This window comes from Orcinus orca, chromosome 7 (genome assembly GCF_937001465.1).
Source record: "Orcinus orca chromosome 7, mOrcOrc1.1, whole genome shotgun sequence".
Taxonomy (NCBI): Eukaryota; Metazoa; Chordata; class Mammalia; order Artiodactyla; family Delphinidae; genus Orcinus; species Orcinus orca.
This window is the reverse complement of record NC_064565.1, coordinates 115,236,783-115,259,763: the sequence shown is the minus strand read 5'-3', so window position 1 is coordinate 115,259,763 and position 22,981 is coordinate 115,236,783. Positions and strand designations below refer to the sequence as shown.

At 53.7% G+C, this 22,981-nt stretch overlaps 1 protein-coding gene across 2 annotated transcripts in view; it reads right to left on the bottom strand.

Moving 5' to 3' along the window:
* The window catches only part of SH3BP4 (SH3 domain binding protein 4), a 93,932-nt gene extending 71,181 nt beyond the window's left edge, over positions 1-22,751 (bottom strand). For both annotated transcript variants that reach the window (XM_049712395.1, XM_004262563.3), the window contains exon 1: positions 22,330-22,751. The gene's annotated coding sequence lies outside the window, so the exon portion shown is untranslated. The remainder of the gene's footprint in view (positions 1-22,329) is intronic.
* Positions 22,752-22,981: the final 230 nt, after the last annotated feature.

The window sequence follows — 22,981 nt, the reverse complement described above, 5'->3', positions numbered from 1 at the left end:
AGAACCTTTGGGAAAGCCCAGACAGCAAGGAAGAGGCCCCTGGTGGGGTCAGAACACCAAAGCGGCCATCCCAGCTCTACGTCCATCACGTACGAGAGCCTCCGGACCCAGCGCTCGTCTGAGAGAAGGGTGACCCCAGAAGTTCCCAGGACCCCGGAGCTCACCCAGTGCAGGGACCCTAAGCTCCGGTTTGATGCTCGTCCGTGTAAACGCATCGGCTGGGAAACCCCACCTGAGCAGGTGCCGGGCTGGGTGGGTTGCCCGGGGTCCAGAGGCGCAGCTCCCACCCTCGTCCCACCAGTGGGACTAAAGCAGGGAGCAGACCTGCCCTCATCTCTAAAACGGTGCGGAAGGGGCCTCCCTGGCGGTCCAGTGGTTAGGATTCCACGCTTCCACTGCAGGCAGCACGAGTTCGATCCCTGATCAGGGAACTGAGATCCCTCATGCTGCACGGCACGGCAAAAAAATTAATTAAAATAAATAAATAAAAAGGCGCAAAAACGGCATCCAAATGGACACCCAACTCGCAGGCTGCTGCGGGGAGCGAATGGTACACGTGAAGCGCTTAGAACAGCTCCGGGTTCTCGGTCGACACTACATAGGTGCTCGTGGTCTTACTCTCCGATGAGGGACCACGTGTGCACACAAGGGCCGCCCAGGACGGCTGCCATCTCTCCTGCTCTCCCACCTGCCAGCCCCTGGTCGCTTGCCAGCTGAATCTCATCCCTGTTCTCACGTTCAGGCTTACCTCCCGATGTATCCACCTGAAAAAATTTCAGTCCCGGCCCCCAAGGAGAAGCACGAGCCCCACTCCTTGCAGAAGTCACCCCCCACCAGCCCAGACTGAGCCTCTGCCACTCAGAGTGCGGTCCCCACGCCGGCCACCTCCTTCCTGTCACTCGGGAGCTGGTCAGGAACGCCCGGGCGATTCCTGGGCACGTAAGATTGGCCGGAGGACGGCAGGTCCAGCTGGAGAAGGACATTGGTCCCCACGCCGTCGTGGAGCTCGGTCCTCTAGGAAAGCCTTCTGGCCTAAGAAGATTACAAGCTCCAGTGCATGCAGGGGCCCTGTGCCCGCGTGCGTGTGTATGCGTGTGCATGTGTGTTCAGTGACTTTCCCAGTGCTGGGCGTGTAACCACGCTCACTCCCTGAGCCCTGACTCACCGCATCAGCAGAGAATATCTAAAGGAGCAGATGCCTCGATGCAGCCGTGCATGCTTTAACCAGCCATCTTCGGAGGAGAGACAGTCTCACCACCTCATGCCATTTTCCGTGCAACAACCCCTGAGCCGCTAACAGGATTAGGGGGACCCTCGGTCACCACCGCAACTCCCACCGCCAGCCTAATGCTCCACATTCTGAATTTGAAAGCAGTTTATACACAGGCCCATTGTCCCCGCTGCTCTGCTGCCTTTCTCAAGTTCACCTGGCAGAGATGACCCGTGTTTGTGTTTGGAAGCCGGCTGCCTCGCTGGCTGGGAGAGCAGCTCACCGTTCAAAGTCTGGTCCAGGAGAGAACAAAGAACACGCTGGCCGGAAGAGACAGGCCATGGCCTGACCTCGAGGGGGCTGGGCACCATGTTTGGCAGAAAAGGCAGCTACTAGCCCGGGTGTGGAGGCCTGGGCTTCTCCCTGGCAGGCGGCGGCCGGTACCACTGGCCGGCACTGCAGGGCACCCTCCGGACACCAGCTGCGGTCACTGTGCAAAGCAGATGCAAAAGCAGAGGGCCATTCCTGGCCTGAGAGCCATGCCATGGAATCCCTGCCACCCACTGGCCTTCCCTTCCGCTGCTTTGTCTCTTTTCTGAAATAAACTTTCTTTCAGAATAGGTTTAGATTTACAGAAAAGATAGCACAGGGCATTCCCATACGCCAACCAACACCTAATTTCCCAATGATTAAATCGTGCACTAGGACAGCCCGTTCGCCAACGAATGAGGATGACACGTTATTACGATCTAAAGTCCGTCCTTTGTTCAGATTCCCTTAGTTTCTCCCTAATGTCCTTCTTCTGTTCCAGGATCCCATCCAAGTGCCACATGACATTCAGCCCTGTCTCCTGAGGCTCCTCTGGGCTGTGACAATTCCATAGACGCTCTTTGTTTTCAACGACCTTGACAGTTTTGAGCAGGACCAGGCAGGTAGCTTGTAAGTGTCCCTCAGTTGGAATGTGTCTGATGGTTTTTTTCATGGTGAGACTAGGTTTGTGGATTCAGGGGACGAAGGGGGCAGAGGTGAAGTACCCTCATCACACCGTATCAAGGGCACGTACTATCAACAGGACTTAATACTGGTGATGTTGACCTTGGTCACCTGGCCTGGCCTCTATGAGCCCCCTTCTCCAGGTCCCTCCCTCCTTCTCCGCTGAAAGTCCCCCTACATCCATTGCCAGCCAGAAGGGCAAAAAATACAAGCTTTTCTATTTATTATAAAACAAGCAACAGAAGTGCTCAGCCCAAGTGCAAGAGAACAAAAGCCTAGCACGGCTGCAGGAAGCTCTATGTAAAGGCTTCTCAACCACACACACACTGCCCTCCGCTCTCCTGAGGATTTAAGCTGGCGACTCAGAACTTTCAGCTGACTATAACATCAACAGGAAGTCACAACCTGAGAGGCCTGGATAAATAAATAGAGGTGAAAACCAGGCCTGTATTGATAAAAAAGCAATTTCTAGGAGAAGGGCCCAAATACCACCTGTCCTGTTTGGGCCTTTATACATACCTGGCCAGGTGACCTGGAGGGCCCCCCTGCACGGATGGATGGATTACCTGATGAGGTCCCTCAAGTCTGTGGGCGTCCTTCAGAGGAGTCACTGGATGAGAGCTGGGCCCGAACCCTAGGAGGCGCCGGCACGTATGGGGACATACACTGTCCCTGACACTGAACTCTGCCCCGGACCCCTGTGCTCTGGAGTCATCAATCAGTTTAGAGAATTGCTCAGCGTCTGTGTGCGACCTGGAAACTTTGGGTGGAGGAGCCCCGAGGATGAGACGGGAGGAAAGAAACACGTCCTCTTTCAGCTCCTTTCTGGAAGAGAAGCAGCAAAGTGGCTGGGGGGTGGGGAGGGAAGAGAGAAGCCTCCAAGTCAAACCACTTTTGTTCGATTGTTGACCCTCAAAGTTTGGGGGAACTTCTTGATGCCTCGGTTTCCCCAAACGCTGCATGAAGAGGCTCACAGTGCCTGCTTCCTAGGTAGGATTCTAGAACCAGGCATGAGCCTCCAAGCAAAGGAAGGTAAAAGCTGGTTACAGGATGGAATTCAGGCCCTGGATGGAAGGGGCCCCAAGCTCGGGGGCAGCAGGACGTCTGGGTTCAGGTCTGCCACGGTGGCCTTGGCACGTGACTGAACTTCCCCAGGGAAGTTTTTCCAACTGTGAAAGTGACAAGGGGCAGCAGCTGCGGGCAGAGGGCTCAGTACTGCGCTGCCCCAGAGCTCACAGGCCGGAAGGATTCCTGTTGGGGAAAACAACTCAACCCAAACCAAGCTCCTTTCTCCCGAAGAGCTCTCCAAAACAGAGCTGCTGGACACTGGCAGGCACGGCCAGCTCTGCACCAAGCCAGTCCCAAGGAATCACCGTACCCCCAGCCAACACACACCCACGTCCCTGCCCTGTCTCCTCGGGGGGCCAGGCCGCCACCAGCTGGGCTGAGATGTGAGCCAGGCACACTCCACACGCGCCTGTGATCGGGGTTAAGTTTTACGATTATCCCCATCCCAAATCACCACGTGTCTCGGGCAGCAGGCCTGAGCGGCTAAGGATGAGCTGCATGCCCCGGGGTGGGCACACAGACTGGCTCAGAGCCACCTCATTCCTGCCCCTCCTCCCACCCAGCGGCCAAAAGCAACCCAGTACCTGCCAGTGAACGGGGAAGCCGGTGGGGGGGCTACAGAGAAGCCGGAGCAGTTGTGCTGGGCACAAACCCCTCACTCTTTCTGAGCTAAGGAAGCTGGTCCACGCAGCGAGGGAGCAGAGCTCCAGCCTCGCGGAGCAGCTGAAGGGCCAGCCCATCAAGGCAGGAGCCTCAGGGCCAAGTGGAGCTAAAGATTCCAGAAGCTTCTGGGCTCCCAGCGGGCCTGGCAAACCCAGAGTTGCACTTCAGGTTAACTGTTAGCCAAGGGCTGCGAGTCCACAGGGCCGCCCACCCTACCCGCCCCCCACACTGCACATTTTAGGGGGCAGCAAAGGATCCAGTTCACGCCTTTCCTGAATCTCCAACTGACCCTCCCCCAGGTGAGGAGCTGACCCACTGAGGCAAGTGAAAACATTCCTTCTCGAAGGTTCCAAACCACACCTACCAAAGTGGACACAGGAAAAAGACTTCCAGATTGGCTCGCACTCGGGTGGGCAGTGCGAGCTACAGTCCCCAAATTCAGGCTTCAGAAAAAGGAGGGGTCTCTGGGAAGCGTCCAGCTGAAGGGGCGAGGCAGCCTCCCTGTCCCAGAGGGTGTGTAACGTGCATTTCTTCTCCGGAAGCTGGAATCACTTTCAGCCTGGTGCCACCGCAGAACAGGCAGTGATGAGATAGCTCCTTGCCGGCTCCGTTTCGGAACAGAGCACTGAAACTACCAACCTGCAGCTCATCCTGCAGAGAAGCGAAGGGAAGGTGCTTCTCCTGCCGGAGGACGCCTGCTACAATTCCACCTTAGGCAGCGAGGCTGGGAGGGAGATGTCCAAACTGGAATGCACAGGAGTGGGTGAGCTACTGCTTTCAATCAATGCAGGAGTCGTGAAGAAGTGCTGACATCACCTCCTCAGACCACGGCACTCAACTCGTCCCAGGGACGGCTAAGGAGCCACGTGGCATGGGTGACACTCGTGTGGCCAGAGAACGCTCTTCCGCACAGCTGCCGAGTGAAAAAAGGCTGCAGGAGTGAGCACGAACGACCCCGTTCCTAACACCACGTCCGTGTGACAGTGAGGGGTGACAGGCAGTCAGATGACTTTTCATTTCTCCTGCAGGCTGTATTTTCCAAATCTGTGATAAGCATGGATTACTTGTAAAGAAACAGAGAAGACAACCGATGGCCCCTCTTTCAGAGGCACTGGGTGGCTTCAATTCTTACATTTCAAGTCTACAGGGTGACAGTCGTCACAACACACTTGAACTATATCGACTCTTTAAACAACCCGCAAAGGGGAACATGGCTTTCTGGGATGAATGCGGGGAAGGGGGGGTGGGGGCGGGGGTGTGCCCACTTTTCACAAGGAACTCCCCCTTCTAAATGGTCTATTCAGAAATAAGCTCCCCCAGCACATGTACGTGGGAGAATCCCTCAAACTCTGCATCAATTCACTTGAGTTTTCATTTTTACCACAAGTACCTATAAAGAAAAAGGCTCCTCAAAAACGCTGTAAAGAAAATCTAACTAAATACTGTTTAAAAAGGGCAGGCTAAGCCAATAAGCGTAGGAAAAGATGCTCAGTACACGAATCTTTAGAGAATGCAAATCAAAACCATGGGCCGTCACCTCACACCCCTTAGGCTGGCTACGGGCAAAAAACGGAAACTGACAAGTGTGGACAAGCATGGAGAAACTGGAACCCTTGTGCGGCGTTGGTGGGAATGTAAACTGGTACAACCACCGTGGAAAATGGTATGGAGGATCCTCAGAAAGTTAGACATAAAACTATCCTATGATAAAGTAACCCCACCTCGGGGTATCTGTCCAAAGGAAGTGGAAGCAGCATCTCAAAGAGATATCTGCCCACCCACATTCACAGTAGCGTGATTCGCAATGGCCGAGAGGTACAACACAAATGTCCAAGAACACAGGGATGGATAAACAAATTGCGGTCTCTCCATATAACAGAATATCTTTCAGCCTTAAGAAGGAAGGCAGTTGTCACGTGCTACAACCTGGATGAACCTTGAGGACATTATAAGTGAAACAAACACCAGTCACAAAAAGACAAACACTATATGATTCCACTTATCTGGGCTGTGTAAGAGTCAAAGTCACAGAAACAGAAAGTAGAACGGTGGTTAGTTATCAGGTGGTGCTAGGGGAGAGGGGGAAATGGGGAAACGTTTAATGGGTAAGTTTCAGTTTTGCAAGACGAAAAAGTTTTAAAGACCTGTTGTACCACCATGTGAATACAATTTACACTACTCAACTGTACACTTTAAAGAACTGTTAAGATGGTAAATGTTTTACTAGGTTTTTTTTTTTTAAACCACAATTCAAAATAAATAAAATTTTTAAAAAGAGAGGGAGGGGGCTTCCCTGGTGGCGCAGTGGTTGAGAGCCCGCCTGCCGATGCAGGGGACACGGGTTCGTGCCCCGGTCCGGGAAGATCCCACATGCCGCGGAGCGGCTGGGCCCGTGAGCCATGGCCGCTGAGCCTGCGCGTCCGGAGCCTGTGCTCCGCAACGGGAGAGGCCACAGCAGTGAGAGGCCCGCGTACCGCAAAAAAAAAAAAAAGAAAAGAGAGGGAGGTCCTATACAGTAGCCTATTTTGTTTTCTTCACGTAGTTTCTGGAATTTCAGTCTGGCCACGCCCCGCGGCAGCACACATGGAACTCCTTTCCACTTGGGCCTGGGGGCCCACAAGACAGGCCCAAAGCAGTTTAAAAAAAGTCTCCTTGCCAATCGCTTTACGAGGCAAAAAGTGATCCTGACCCCTAAAGCTAACAAACCAGAAAGGAAACTATACCTAAGCCCCGCTTGGGAATACAGACTCGGAAACCTGAGCGATACAGGTCGGCAGAAGAATCCACAACACAATGGAATTGGCCCGAGGAAGGTGGTTAAAAGCAGAGACACAGCCTGCTCCAGTGGGGACGAGTGACTCACTTTTCACTTGCCAGGTGTCGGTAATATTTGGAATTGTTACAAAAGCACTCTATTCTGACGATAAAACAATTTAATAAGCACCGTGACATTTTTGAAAAACCATCATCTAAGGAATGATGCCATTCAAGACATGGGTTCCAATGGGGGTCACTCTAAGCTGGGCATAGAGTCACCTAGGATGCTTTTAAAACGAAGGACGCAAGGGGCCCAGCCCAAGGCCAACTGACTCTAAGGGAGGGACCTGAGCAACCCTCACAGGTGAGTGTGACGCTCGGAGCACGAGAGAAGCCCAGCTGAGGTACAGAGGTTCACCAAGACCCCCCCTTAAGTTCAGGAGAAAGGAAGGATGGCATGCAGGCCAGTCCTCAATACCAATGACTGCAACGGTTGTGACCAACGTAGCTGGAGCTAACACAGGAAGACGTTAGGGGTTACAGTGAGTGAGTGAGAGAGAGAGAGAGAGAGAGAGAGAGAGAGAGAGAGAGAGAGAGAGAGTGTGTGTGTGTGTGTGTGTGTGTGTGTGTGACATTTAGCCTGAAGGCCTGAGGAGGAGGGTCCACACTCATCAGGTTGGGGACCACTGTGGCATCTCAGGGACCAGCGGGCAGCTGCAGAGACGGGCAGGCCAGACAGAAAGCTCGAAGGCCGGCCTTCCAGACCCAATGCCGTGCTGAAGAGCTCAGGCTTACTCTGTGAAACCAGGAAGGCCTCGGAGTGTGCACGTCAGGAAGAAACACGATCAGCTTGTGTTCTCAGTTCTTGGCAAAGGGCAAAGGGCATGGCTGAACCGTGTCCAGCACGCTGAAGCCGCCAGGCGTGTCTGCTGAGGGAACCAAGGAATGAGCAGCAAGGACGGGGTGGGGTGGGGGTCCGCCTCCCAGGCAAAGGCAGGTCACAGAGCCACGCCAGGCACAACTGAGGCCAGCACCCAGTGCCATGTGACCACGGGGTCCCACCGAAACCCTGTCCACGTGACAACACACAACCTCCCAGACGCACAGAAGGGACCGAGCGCTGGGGAGGGGGCCCCGAAAGTCTACAGGCCAGGCTCTGACTGCACCTCAGTCATCCCCAGATCCAAGTGTTACACAAAATCAAAGCACACTCAAGACTGCAAACCCCAACTGATTAGAGAACCAGAGAACTCGGCAGCATCACTGATGCAACGTCACAGGAGGAAAACGGCGCCCGTGGACCCTGGGAAGAGGGGACCTGGGGGAGGAAGCCTGGCTGAAACGCTCACTTTGTCCGGGGAGCAGCAGACCCGAGTCCTGACACGGCTCTCAACACGCACCAGGCACTTACAGCAGGAATTTCTCCTTTTCAATGAATGCAACTAAGCCACGGGCCACGGGTCTGCCTTCCAAACCACAGTCAGCAAGAGGACACGAGAAGCAAGCCCTTCAAGGAACAGGGCAGCAATGGAACCGAGCGTACGAGTTAGTACAACAAACGTGAATCACCCAGGAAGGGGCTCTAACCCAGTGAGGAGAAGCATTTGTCTCTGCGTGAAACACACCTGAAAATGACCCAGAAGGGGTGACAGTAAAGCGGTATCAGAAAAGGTAAAATTCAGGCCACAAACACTGAATACACACACAAGAGCATTTTTTGATTGACAAAATGGTAAAGCGATCAAAAGATCCAATTATGCTGAAAGAACAACTAACACGTACGAAGGAGAAGCTGCTAGAGTTGATCCAGAGAACTTGACAAAACCGCAGTCACGTCGGGAAACAGGAGCCCGACCCTCGAATCTGACAGCGCAGTGGACAGAGCATCATCTGGTTACAACATGAAACATAACATAATCAACGAGCATAACTTAAATGATCCACACCCACCTCCACGTGCTGGAGAAAATGCAAAAGGCCGTGCGAGTATCCAAGGAACATTCGCAAACACTCAGAAGCATTCTTGACACCCAAAAAACTCACCAAATTAGAAAACTGTATGGGACAGCCCCTGGCCCCAGCGCAGTCAAACCAGAAGTTAACTAGAAAGTAAGAGGGAGGAAAAAGGGGAAAATAGACAAGGAAAAAAATTAAATACTTAAACAAATAACTCTTGGGTTAAAGAGGATATTAAAATAGAAACGAGAGATGCCTTAGAAAACAACAAGGACGGCATTGGGGTCCACCTGGCGCCAGGCACTCAGGTGCTTCTCCAGAGTACCATAGCACGGAAACACCGCTGTAAACCCACCCACCCCACGGCCCACCAATGGTTCTACTGATGTTGCTACTTCCAAATATCCCCCCATGAGTTCAAGCGGCCAATGAGGCAAGATCTGGAACCTTTCATCAGTCATCACTGTGGTCACCAAGGTAACCGGGGTCCCAGATCCCTTGGTGGACCAAAGCCCACCTTTCATCCCGTCAGCCATGGATGCATGGGTCCCAGAGGACCAGACGGCCACCCTCGCTTGACGGAGGGAAGTCCAGTGTGGCTCCTCCATGGCTGGCAGGCAGGAAAACCGGAGGCACCATGACGGTAAGCAGGGAGCTTCCCATACTGCACTAATTCTTAGTTGAACATGTCATGGCTAATCAGAAAAGCACCATAAAACAGAGTTACTTGAGTACCAGCTCTTTAGGTACAAAGATTTACCTCTAAAACATTTACCACGCAGAGTCATGAAGACACCTTGACCGAATGTCTGGCACAGGGCCTGATGGGCGCAGATCTTGATAAACGACAGCTTTGAAGGAGGCAGGAGAGGACTGGGCCACAGCAGGAGGGCTCACGTGTGTGCCAAGTGTGACAGTGCAGTGGGGGGGGGGGTGGATTGAGACCCCCCCCCTTCCTGCCCAGCTCCCCTGCCGCCCCCCAGCATTAAGGTCTCTCCTGTGCTCAAGCCTTGGCTCCGGCTGGGGGTCGGGAATCGTCCCCGTCAGACGAGCCACCTGGCTGTTTACCTGCCCATCCTCATCTCACCTGAGACCTCACGTTCCCTGACCCGTCCGCCTCCCGTCCCCGGCCTGGTTCCCATAAGCACCTTGTTGGCCCCAGGATTTCCCCGCCTGGGGGAGACCTGGACCCCGGTGCGGGGCAGAACAGGTAAAAGTTGGTGGCTCAGACCCAAATCCTGGCTTCTGCACTCATGGGTCAGACAAGTCCCTTCCCCTTTGGCACCCTAGCTTCCCTGTGATCCAGACATGCTAAGTGTCCCTCCCATCATAGGATGGAAAGATGAATAGTTTAGAGGTAAAATGCTGAAGACGTTGGCTGGCATACAGCATATGCTACTGGTGTCCTAATTATTACCATCGTTATGAGCACAGCATAAAGGTGCTACGCAAGAACGCCAGACAAGGACCCAAAGGAGAGGGGATACAAAAACACAGTTTGTTAGCAAAGTGGGATTACATATCTTTGTACTACTCCTATTATCAAGGGTAATGTCAGCTTCGTTAAGGAGAGCATGTATGCTTTCTCCACGGACAGGCAATGTGTACATTAGTTTGATACGGGCACCATTTGCCATCAATGAAAAGAACTATTTCCGAGGTTTCTGATCCTTGTAATTCAGAGGAAGATAAGAGAGTCAAGGCACAGGCATCCTCAAATGCAGGATGTGAGAAAGAGTCGATATAACATTAAAAACAAGATGCCGCTGTCTAAGACGGGCCCACAGGGGCGAGAAGTGGGAGGCGTGTGGCAGCGCTGATCTGACAGGTGCTCGTGAATGAATACCCTCCAGGGCAACGTCTGGTTCTGTGTCATTTTCAAAGCACTTAATCCTCCCACTCCAATAGTCCACGTATCCACAATGGGACGGTTGCACGTACGGCCTGGCATTCATGTTTTGGGTAAATAACCCCCTCAGCTAATATCCAGGCATAAAGACCACATAAAAGTTTACTCCCTGGTATATTCCGATACTTGCTGTGTCCATGGACACAATAACTATCCTCTTGGTTTCAGTTTCATCATCGGTTAAGATGTGAACAAGGCCACCTACCCCTCTGCGTTTTGGGAGGATCTCATGTGTAAGCGAGAGGACCTGGTATACTGACTGCCTGTAGGTCTTTTACAAATATTAGCCGTCATTTCTCCTTTTTCTCCCCAAAACATGTTAAATTTACAGTTTACTTTGTTTTGTTAAAGACAACGGAGGGGCTTGCGGTTGGGTGGGAGATGACAGCCCCAGACCTGCCCACCAATTTTCACACCCAAACCACTGTTATTTCTGTTCACTCCCTTCCAGCCCTGTGTGCAAGCTCTACAGAGCTGCCCGTCTGCAATTCCCAGCACTAAAACCTGAAGGCAAAGGACAACCGCAAACAACCTGACATATTCAAAGTCACACACGCTCAAGTTTTCCCCTTATGCCTAATTTACAGTCATCTGCTAAGCCGTAACGGCGTGTCCTGAATGCCTTGCTCACCTGTTACTCTCAGGCTGCCAACACCGGACCCCCAAGGGAATCACTGCTAGTCTTTCCATTTTCCTGCTCATCAAAATAACCCCGCTTCTTTCCAGAACAATAATGACCCTCAATTTAGCAAGCAGCCAACTTCTTGACAATTTCACTAATGACAGAAAAAGCGGTGTTTATGACATCATTTTCCAGCTTTCAGTTCTGTCCCTTTTAACCTTGATAAAGTCACGGTGTTACCCCGAGCAAGTTGAGGACAGCTGGTTGTCCGACTGGAGCAGAAGTTTTTCCCCAGAAGTAGACACAGGATTAGCCAGGTTAATGTGGGTTAAATACAGAAATCCTCCACAAGGCCAGCAAACTCTGCAGCGACCAACTCAAGTCGGGTAGAGAAGGGGGATGTCAGGAGGGGAATGACTGCCCGGCCTGGTGAGGTTTGCAACCTGACAAGGAAAACCAGGACTCGCCCTGCCTGTGCTCCCGAGCCGTGTCCTGGGGGGACAGCCATGCTCAGAGACCGCCAGGGACTCAACTGACCAGGGCAAGGTGCTCTCATCTGTCTCACTGGGTCCCTCTGATGTTATTTTATCTGGAAAATCTCCACACCTTCATCAGTACCTTTTCCTTTCTGGAATATAAGATGCTGGGACTCTTTTAACGACCCGACAGTTGGCTCAGTTTCTAAGTGTCACTTTGGGTAAGAAGCGTAACTCTTAAAACTGAACACGTTGGTCATTTAATCAATCGGATGATTCTGTGAGACTCTCACAGCAGGTCAGGAGGGAGAGGTGCCCCATGTGGGTTGCAGAGTGGGGCGCTAGGAGCCCCAGGAGGGGAACCCAAGGCGGCTGTGGGGCATCAGGGCTGTGAGAGGAAGGCACGGTCATCAGCTCACCTCCCGGGCCCCTTGCAAGTCAGGCTCACACGTGTAATCGTCTTCCTGGTGGCCTGAGATAAAAGTTCAAAGCTGACTGAAGCCCAGAAGGACCTGCCTTCCAGCCACCTGCCCCCTGCCTCTCACATCCCCACCCGGTGCTCCCAGAAAGCTGGCACCCCTATCGGTTCCTGGCACTCACTCAACCACCCGCTGCCCCCAAGTCCCCCCTGTGGGCACCACCCAATTCCTTCCAGTCCCCCTACTTAGTAGGGCTTCTTTGGGGAGCCAGTCCCGAACCCCAGCACACCCGGGGAAACTTGACCTCCTCTCCTGGGGCACTGGTGGCCGATTCCCTGCACAGAGGCTGTCCCTGGTGGTCTCTCCATCCCCCCAATCCCCCACAGCCCATCTGGCACACACTGGATTCGGAGTGAGGGAGGGAATGAATGAGTTCAAGTCAAACACGAGCTAACGGGGGGCGGGGGGGGGGGGGCTAGGGCAACGTCCCAGAGAGTTACAAGAGGGCCTGGCTCTCAAGCCCCCCAAAACTCCATGAGGTGGACCTGGCACCCAGAGCAAACAGCCAGCACAAAAGGACAGCCCGAAAAGTGCCGCCTCATCTACCACCAGTGAACAATGACTCATGGATACCTCGGAGCCAGGACAGAGGAGGCAGCCAGGCCCCCTGCAGAACCACACGCAGGACACAGGCCAACAAATATTCCGCCCATAACTCAGCCTCCCTCTCCTGCCAGAATGAAGAAGTCCTGTGACACCAGACCACAGCTAGAAATCAAAATTACAGCCTTACCATCAGCGGAAGGTACTAAGTACTTTCTCCTCTTACTGAACCCAAAGGTCTCAAAAAGCAAGTCTGTGCCGTCACCGCGTGCCAAATCAAACCGCAGCTCATCAAGGGACGCAGCTCCAGGAATCACTCAACGCCCACAGTGACAGGACCCTGGGGAGCTTGGAGTGCCAGTTCCTGAAGCTGAACGCGTGGAAATCAGACTCGTCCGCTTCTGGGAAGGAGTGAGCCCTGAAGACGCCCCCCAGAAACATCTCCTAGGTTTTAGGACACACGGTTTCCCCCATATGTTACTGTTTCTGGAAGTGGCATGTATGTGCTCTCCCTAAAATTGAGATGCGCACTTCCAACCCCTGCCCGCGAAGCTCACGATGCAGAGAACGTTAGCACTCTTGATGATCAGAAATCAGTTCCCCCCAGAGGAGTCCCAGCAAGGCTAAGACTGGTCTCAAAGTTCACCAAGTCTTCTTCAAAGTACTTAATACCTTCCACTGATGGAACTTTCCTTTGGACATGCTTTTCTGAGCAGCAATTATACGGTTCACTCAACCATTAATATAGTTACAAGTTCTTTATACATTTTAAGGATAAAAGAACAAAACTCATTGGAAGAAGCAGCTTGCATGTATTGAAAGATGTTCACTGCAGTGCTGTTTATAATTTCAAAGCCACTGGAAACTGTCCATGAATGCGGACTTGTGAAAGAGGGTGCATCCCCGAACAGATGTGATGCAAAGTACAGGATGCAAACCTGTACTTATTGATCTGGAGATATGTCAACAATTTTCAATAAAAAGCATAATGTTCATTCAACAATGAATGACTGATTGAAGGATTACTACACATCAGGTATCCAGTGAACTAAAAACAAGTTCCCACTCCACCGTCCTGTTTTGTTTGGAAGAGTCTAGATTTACATGTGAAAATACCTGAAAGACACAAAAATGCCCAGAGCAGTTACCATGAGTGGCAGAATTCCACTGATGAAACTTTTTTCTCCTTTTGCATTTTCTAAGGTTTCTAAGATGAACATACGATTACTTGAGTAACTGTGGGGGGGTGGCGGGGGGGACTTAAGCAGACAGGGTTTTTTTAAGAAAAGAATGAAAAATCACAGCAAACTCTTTCCCTCTTCCCATACAATTCATATATCTAGAAAGGACGTATGTTGAACACAAGATGCTTCACCTCCCTCCCCCACCCCCCAAGGTAGCTAGGGCAGGTAAGGCCTTCTTGCAAAGAGGCACAGAGGCCTCCAGCCACTGGCTGCTGGTCCCCCCAGCCTACCAGCCAGGGCCATTCTGGATCCCAGGTCTCGGACTGGGGTGTCACTTGCCGACCCCACCCCTCTCCTCACTTGTCACCTTCCAGTCCGTGAAAACTTATTTCAGCTATTTCTGTTCCCTGACGATGCGTTGGGTACAAAAAACAGTGTTTAGAAGCACACGACGGATGGTTAGTCACTTAATTCTTGAATCACCTATAATGAATTTCAGTTGTGCAAATCATGTTGCTTCATATTTGATTGACGGAAAAGAAAGAGCCATGTACAGAAGACTCCAACATGGACCTGAAATGTGACCAAAATTTGAAACGTTGGTTTCCTAATCCAGCACCTAAAAGCGAGGTAGCCAAACGGCTGCTGACCGGCACAGAACCAGAATAGAGCTGTCCTCCTAGAAATGTCGGAAACGCTGACTTCCGAAGCCACAAGGGGGAAAAACCCACAACTTCTGCAAGAGGATATTTGGGACGGGATGATGGGGAGGAAACGTGAGACCAGACCACAGTAGGTGACTGCTTTTACACCATCACTACCACCACCACAGGCCGCCCAGGGGCCCTGGATCACAGGCCCTGGCCCAGCCCTTCACATGCATTACTTATATGTGCTGTCAATACACCAGCTCCAACCATTACTCCCAGTTAAATTCAAACACGGACCTTTATTTTCTACTTCTGTAAGGGACATATACAAATATTTGACACCACTTGTCAAAACGACGATTCTCAGGGTAATTTTAAAACGCTTAAAGGTACCTGCATTTTTCAGATACTCCATTTACAGATGGTCCCTGACTTACATCTCTTGACTTTACGAGGGTGTGAAAGCACTATGCATTCAGTAGAAACAGTACTTCGAATTTTGAATTTTGCCCTTTTCTGGAAGCTAGCACATGTGGGTTTGACGCTTTCCCATGATGCTGGGCAGGGCAGGGAGTGATCACCGGGGCCAGGAAGCGACACGCTTAAAATGATTCTGCACCCCGACAATCATTCTGTTTTTCACTTTCTGTACAATATTCAATCAATTACGTGAGATATTCAAAACTCGATTACCAAACAGGTTTTGTGTTCGATGATTCTGCCCAACTGTCGGCTACTCTAAGCGTTTGGAGAACGTTTAAGTTAGAGAAGGCTAAACTATGATGTTGGGTAGTTTAGGTGTAATTAAATGCACTTTCAACTGACGATATTTTCAGCGTACGATGGATTTATCGGGACACGACCCCATCCTAAGTTGAGGAAGAGCTGTATTTCTCTGTATCCGAAAGCTATAAACATTAAAATCCTTCCCAAAAGGGCCACAGCATGAACGGGTAAACAAAGGCGGGAAGCTGGACTCAATGAAACGGTAAAGGGCAGAGCTGCAAGGGGGCCACTGGACAGCGTTTACAAGTCAGCTGATCATCGTTCACAGAAATTACTTCTATCCTTTAGCGTCATTTTTAGCTGTGAAGATGTCTAAGAAGGCTCTCGGCGCTGAGGCTGTCCGGTCCCTTGGTGGGGCACCACCCTCGGTCTTCATCCTGGCTGGTCCCTCTTCACTCACCGAATGTGCTGTCTGTGCAGCGAGGATGCAGAGATAAAGATGCAGCCCCATGCCTAGCAGAGCCCCGCCTAGGGGGACAACGGACAGGTGAGGAAGCAGCGGTCAGCTCCTGGCCTGGGCAGTCAGGAAAGCCTTCCTTGAGGAGCCTCAGGGAGCTGGGACTCAGGGGCAAATGAGGCCCCCAGCCAACCCCCAAAAAAGGCTGGTGAAAAGGCACGGGGGCGAGGGAGTCTTCTAACCAGTTGTTCCCAATGACAACCACTCACACCCACCTCTATCCCTGACAGTCCACGGGGCCGCCCACACCCCCTCACTGGACCCTCCATCGCTCCGCGCTGGTCCTAACACCCCGTCAGCCCCCAGCCAGGCCTCCGCAGCCCGGAGCATCCCAGGGCCTCTGACTCAGCTCTGGGTCCTTCCTGCCTTGATATCCTCAAAAGACAGTCCTTTTTCTTTTATCACTAACTCAGTGGCCTATACCCCTTGTCCTTGGTTTTCTAGAAGCTTCCCCACTACCACAGTCACATGGCCCTAACAAGCCAAACCCAGTGGCCCCTAGACTTCCGGGTGTTAATTCTCTGATGATTTGTAACCAGAACTGTCCCGTTTGCACGGGGCTCCCTTCCCCCACACCCCAACCTTCTCCTCGGCTTCAGGGACACGCGGCACACATTCTCCCACCTCCAGCTGCTTCTCTCCCCCGCCCCCTTGGCCTTCCCGCCCCATCTTCATGGGGTGACTGAGAAGCGTGCTCCCAGGCCCACTCCACACTCAAGGGTGCAGCGAGCTCTTCCACGATCACGGGTTCGGCTCTAAGGAAGTGAGGCCCGAGCCAGCCCTCTCTCACACGGGTGACCCCTGACCAGCAGGGCGGACACTGCGTGTGTACAACCCAAGGGTGATGCCTCCTTAAGTCTGCACCTGCGGGCCTGGCTGGCCCCTTCCTGCTCACGAGCCTGGCTCCGAAGTTCAGTGACACTCCCCTTCCCACGCGCCTGCTGCCTCTCAAGGAAGGGCTTACATTTTAAATAATTGGACTGCTAATTATGACAGCGAGAAAGCAATCAGCTTACGTGAGCAACCAAGCTCAGACGCGTGAAGAGCCCTCAGCCATTGAGTTTCTCCCTTCTTCACTTGGACGGTCCTGGGAAGCTCCTCTAGGCGCCGGCTCTCTGCTGCGACATCCGAGGTCAACTCACCAAACCCACCCAAGGAGCCATCTCCCCAAGGAGCGATCTCTCACTTCATCCTGAACCCCCCTTCCTCCGCAAAGACCCGTCTCCATTCCAGACCAGCAGAAGCAACCAAGGCAAAGCAATGTCGTCCACCACCGCGGAGGGGCCGCCGGAGTCAGACTGGCGACTGGCAACTGGGAACATGTGGGCCCTTCCTCCACTCCGAGGCTTCTGCTGGAAAACCTTCCCTCACCCCACACGGAAAACATTCAACTCCTTGGCCTCACATACAGGGTCCGCCATGCCTAATCTCAAACCACACCTCTAATTTTCTTCTTACACAAATTCCCTACATCCGTGGAGTTCAACCCTGGATACACACAGAATGCCGATTCCACTGGGCAGCTTTTAAAATACCCCAGGTGATTTTAGTGTGGAGTCTGAGTTTTGAAGCACTCTACTCTTGCTGGCCAAACGAGGCTACTCGATGACATCCAAATCCTCTCAGTACGTATAGCTCCTGGGCAGCCATGGTCCAAGCAGAAGCCCAGGCAACCATTCCATCCATTCTACAAGGGGGGCTGAGCTGCTGAGCTCAGTGCGATGAAAGGCAAGCTGCAGCCCACTCTAACTGGCTACACAGATTGTCAAATACTTAGTAATATTGCCAGACCCGACTGGCAGCTTGAAATCAGCCATGGCGGGAGGATTTACACCAGGGCAGTTGACGGATGCTACCATCAAGGCGCTTTGTTCTTTTCCGGGGAGCAGGTTGCCCAGCACACTTCGGGCTCAGGGACCTGCAACATGGAAAAAGCCACGAAAGGGAACGTGTGAATTCCTTCCAGGCCTACAGAGCTTAGGAGGCTTCCCTGTTTCATAAGAACAGGGCAGGGTTTTCCTCAGCAAAGCAGACTGGGAGAACAGGGAAGGGGAGAGAGATGGGAGGGAGATTTAGTAAGAACACGGAACCACAAAAATCCTTTCTCGGAAAGGATTCTTTTCAATTTGTTCAGAAGAGTTGGGCTACCAGGCATCAGCTCTGAGAGTTCCCCGAAGACCTAGCTTTGATGGAGCAGGTAGGAATAATCTCATTAGTATATCCTTTATTTGATTGTAAAGTGGAAGGCAGACCCTTAGCTTACATTTACTCAACAGCCTTTCCATAACCTTAATCTTATTCTAGTAACCTCATCTGCCCAGAATACCCTCTTTTCATGGTACAAGGACAAACTTCAGAGCAGATTCTGTCTGAGTTGTCCCACCTCCAAAATCGCAATCTTCCAAATACATCAAACTTTACATTGCAGACCGGGTGCAAGGGCACGGCTCCTGGGGAGCAAAGGTGCAAACGGGTTACTTTCCATTTAGACGACGAAGATTCCTAGGGTTTTAAAGATTTCATCACCTTTTTTTGGTCATTGTGTAAGGGAGGCAGGCACTCTATCTCCATCCCTGTGTCTTCACGCTCCCAAAGTTGTGACCTGTTTCCTTCGTTCTGGCACACTGGGAGTTATGATGAAGAGCTCTGGGCCCAGGCAGGTGCAGAATCAAATCAAGCACTTACTGGGACGATTAGATTGGAGCAACGACTTCAATTCTAGCTTCCCTGTAAAATGGAACCCCTAGCTGTTTTTGCAAGGATAAAAGTGTGCACACCGGGGCTTCCCTGGTGGCGCAGTGGTTGAGAGTCCGCCTGCCGATGCAGGGGACACGGGTTCGTGCCCCAGTCCGGGAAGATCCCACATGCCGCGGAGCGGCTGGGCCCGTGAACCATGGCCGCTGAGCCTGTGTGTCCGGAGCCTGTGCTCCGCAACGGGAGAAGCCACAACAGTGAAAGGCCCGCGTACCGCAAAAAAAAAAGTGTGCACACCAGACCTGGTCTATCACAAACCCTCAGCAAGCTATGCCCGTTAAAAAACACCCCGAATCTCGACTTAAATTAGTTGAACTCAGTACACCGTTCTATTCCCACAAGCCCACATTTTCTTACTGAAGGTTTGGGAAGCTACTTTCTACACCTGGTGGATGGGAAGCAGTGAGGCACAATAAGGAATTTCACCCTTCCTAGAAACACATCACACACCCTGTTTCTAAAATACCTTCGGCATTCTCTTGCCTTCTAAAGGCTGAACACCGCGACACCCTTTCCCCTGAGACGCTGATACTCATGGCATCAGACACGTGGTTCAGTAACACACGATGCCCTCGGGGCCCAGGGAGAAGCAAGCTCGGGCTCCCCGGAAGACCCTGAGTAAGTAGCTGGATGGTTCCCTTGTGTGTGAGGGCTGACTGAACTGTTTTTTTGTGACTCTCCAGGGTGTGATGGGAGAACATGGGACTTCTATTGTGCAAACAGCTGGGGAGGCGGGGGACCCAGCTCGCTGGAAGCCCAGTGCAACGCTGGATGGCCCCCGGGTTCCCCTCCGGGCCAGGCAGTCACAGTGAAGTCTACTTAGCTGCACGGTGACCCTTCCTAGTTCCTGGTTATCAGGCAGTGACCTCAGGGCAAAGAAGTCCTAGTGTCCATCTCCAGGGCCTTAGGAAATATCCCAGGGGCCTGAATCCAATTCTCAGAAGAAAAACTGCAACGTGGCCCAATTCGGGTGTCGAATTTGAAAATAACAAAGCTAAGGGAAACCCACGTGGATGGAGCAAGGCCCACTGGCTGAACAACGGCTTCTCCTCAGTTGAGTATCGGGCAGGCACACGGCTGGTTCCTCAAACACGGAGCCATGGAGGTTTGCCCCGAGCATGGGGTGAGGTCAGCCAGGGCCCAGCACAGCGGTTAACTCCTAACCTTGTTCGGGCCAAGGGCTCCCCTTAAGAAGCTGAGGGAAGCCAGCTGGCCTCCTCCCCAGGAAGAAGGAAGCGCACACACCCTCCCACACTTCACAGGCCTGAGTGCCAGGATTTAAACTCAAGAGTGGCCTCCCAGAACCCGGGGTGCAAACCCCATTGACGTTAGCAAGTTTTATCCTCACACTAGAACCATCAGAATAAGAAAAAGGTCTGTTGAAGCAGCCGACAGGAAAACAATTCCAGGCTGCTGGGTAACCAGAAATCCAGTTAGCAAACAGCAGCAGAGAAGAAAATCCAGGAAGACTCCCCCTTTCCCCCCTACGCGGAGAAAATTCGGGGCACAGTACTAAGAGCTGACGAGCCCCGGAAGGACTCTTATCAGCAACTTGCCCAGACCATTTTCTGGGTCCCCCCTGTGTCTGGGCTGTGGTCAGCTACTAGACATTGGGCAGAACAGAGTGCTGGTGGGAGCGACAAGAAAAAAAAATGAAACTATCAAATGACAACTGGAGCCCTGGAGACCTGCTAAAGAAAGAGGAGCTTCCTTCACGGCGGCTTTGCAAGGGGAACAAAAGGCAACCTGTGTGGCACCTCCGGCTTTCGGTATCAGACGTTAACAAATGATACGAGTTTCTCCCAATTGTTTAAAAAGCCCCGTAAAGCACGATGCCAGAGGCTTGGGACAACAGGAAAAAAATTAAAGCTCACAGAAGCTTCTCAGGCACCGCAGATCTGAGCTGGTCATTGTTCATTTCGTAAACAAGGGAGCCATAAAATAAATGCCTAGGAAGCCAGGGCTGCTCACAGCCTGAGCCCTGCTCCCAGAACTAACTGTTCCCTCTCGGATCAGCAGGCCTCGTCATTCTGGATGGCCGGGCATCGGGCCTGTGACTCCTGGGGCCGTCTTAACGTCAAAAACCCCTTACACATCTGCCCACGTGCAGAAAGCAGACAGGGAAGGTGGATTGGGGAGTTCTGTCTCCTTCCAAGCCCCCCATTTTCTGAGGGGCTTAGCCTGGGCCGACTGTACTGAGCAGGGAACCAGGAACCTTCTCCAGACCCCACCAGTCCCTCCTGGAGCCCGTTTCCTGGTCAGGATGGCGAAGTAGGAGATAGACTGTTTTATTTGATGACGAAAGCAAGGGACACCCCCAGCCCCGCAAAGTACAGCGGCTGTCCACCCAAGGGTGTCAGAACGCTGTGCAAACCACCCAGTAACTTTTATGGTGCTCTGAGCAGCGGACTGAGAATCATTACCTTCATTCTTTCAAGGCGAGGAACCAAAACCACAGCCAGTCCAGTCTGAGCCAGTGGTCTACCCGACTGCGGGCTTCTCCACCTCCAGCCTACAGAAGGCATGGAGAACACCACACACTGGCAAGGGGACTCGGCCTGAGAAGGGAGCCTGGCCGATACACCCAAACTTTGGTGCTCGGAGACAAACCCATTTAGAAGGGTGGAAAGGGGAGAGTTGCACAAAGGGACTGCTTTCATTTAGTCAAGAGAGGCTCCACTGGTAAACGTATCGATTAGATCGGCAAGCCTGTGAAATGTGAATATCAAAGAGTGTAAATACTGAGGCCGGTAGGAACTGTGGGATCAATGATGGTTTGTTTTACTGTTTATACTTCTGATTTCTACCCAGAGAATATATTGCTTTTGTGATCGGAACAAAAGTTATGCGAACTTCTTACTACTGACAAAGCACACGGTACCGATCTGCTGCACTAACTTGGAAAGAATAAGCACGGATAAAATCCAGCCCGGCGTTCCCTTTTTAAATCTCATTGACCGGTGAGGCTCCACCGGCCTCTCCGCACGCAGGAAGCCCGGCCGCCGTCCCGCTGCGCCCCCCTGGCGGCACCGCCGGCCGCCCAACACCCCGGGGAAGGGCCAGCGCGGCCTGGTCCCACTGGCTGCACGACCGGCCCCGGGCTAGGAGTCGCCGCACTCCAAGGCAGGGATCCTACAGACCACCAATCCGCACCGCGGAGCGGGCTTCCCGGGAAACACCACTCAGCAACGTGCGTCTCTGCCGGCCGTCCCCACCCGCCCGCCGCCGGCGCTGTCACCTCGCGGCTGCTCGGTCCCCGGACGGCTAAGCCAGAAATCGGGGTTTTCATTTCCATCCTAAAATGAAAGGTCTCCGAAGAAGTTGAAATATGCATTGTCACCAAGTTTAACCCGGGACCGCGCGCCCTTCCCTCCTCCCCAGGGCCGCGCCAGAGGAAGCCCCGGCCCCTCCAGCCCTCAGAGCGCCCAAGCCCCCCGAGCCGAGCGCCCCGAGGACGCGTCCGGTCGCCGAGGCGGGCCACCCTTCAGGGCCAGCCTCGGGAACTGCAAGGGCCGGGGGAGAGGGATCCCCCAGGCGTACGCGGGGGCCATGAGTGCCGCTCCGGGCCCGGAACCCCGGCTCGCCCGCCTGCGCCGGGGTGACTGGGTCCCCCAGGAGCACGAGGGGCGCGAGAGGCTTCCCGAAGCCGTCCGGCGCCAGCCGCGCCCGGGCACGCCGGAGCCCCGAACTCAGGCGGCAGGGGAACGAGCAGCGCCCACGAGGCGTGCAAACCCGCCGAGCCCCAGCAGGCGCCGCGGGAGAGAGGCTGGGAGCGGGGCTGGAGCGGCCCGCAGGGGACAGCCCGGGGTGCAGCCTGCCTACCTGGCTCGCATTGCGTCCCACGGGTTCCTGCGGCTCGCCTCGCGGTCTGAGAGCTCTCCCGGCCGGCGGCGCGCGCGGATCCGCGGGAACCACCGCGCGGCGGCGGTGGCGGCGAAGGGCCGGGACAGCCGAGAGTGCCCCGAGCGCTTGGCCCCCGCCTCCGCGGGCGGAGGGTGGTCCCCGCACCGGGGCGGGGCCGCGGGGGCGGGGGCGGGGCGCGGGAGACCAGGACCAGGGAGCCAGCTGCAGGGGTGGTCTCCCGACCCGGGCGGGGTCCAGGGGGCGGGGGTTCGGAGGCGGGGCCGCGGGCGAGGGGTGGTCCTGCGCCGGCGCTGGGCCTTGGGCGGCGGGGGCAGAGTCTGAGCCGAGCCCCCTGGGCAGACTGGGGTGAGAGGAAAACCTGGAGAAGGAGGTGACGGGTCCTAGCCTGGGCCTCCGGGAGGCAGGGGCGGAGTGTGGACTAGCAGGGGGAGGGGCAAGCTCAGAGGGGGCGGGGTCTAGAAGGCGGCCGAAAGGCGGGGCGGGGTGTGAATAATTAGTGGGCGAGGCTATAGTGGAGGGGCGGGGCCTATCTGAAGCTGCCGAGGGGAGGGCGGGGGTGAGGGGTGGAAAAGCAGGGGGTGGGGCCGAGCCTTTGTCGCCTGGAGGCTGG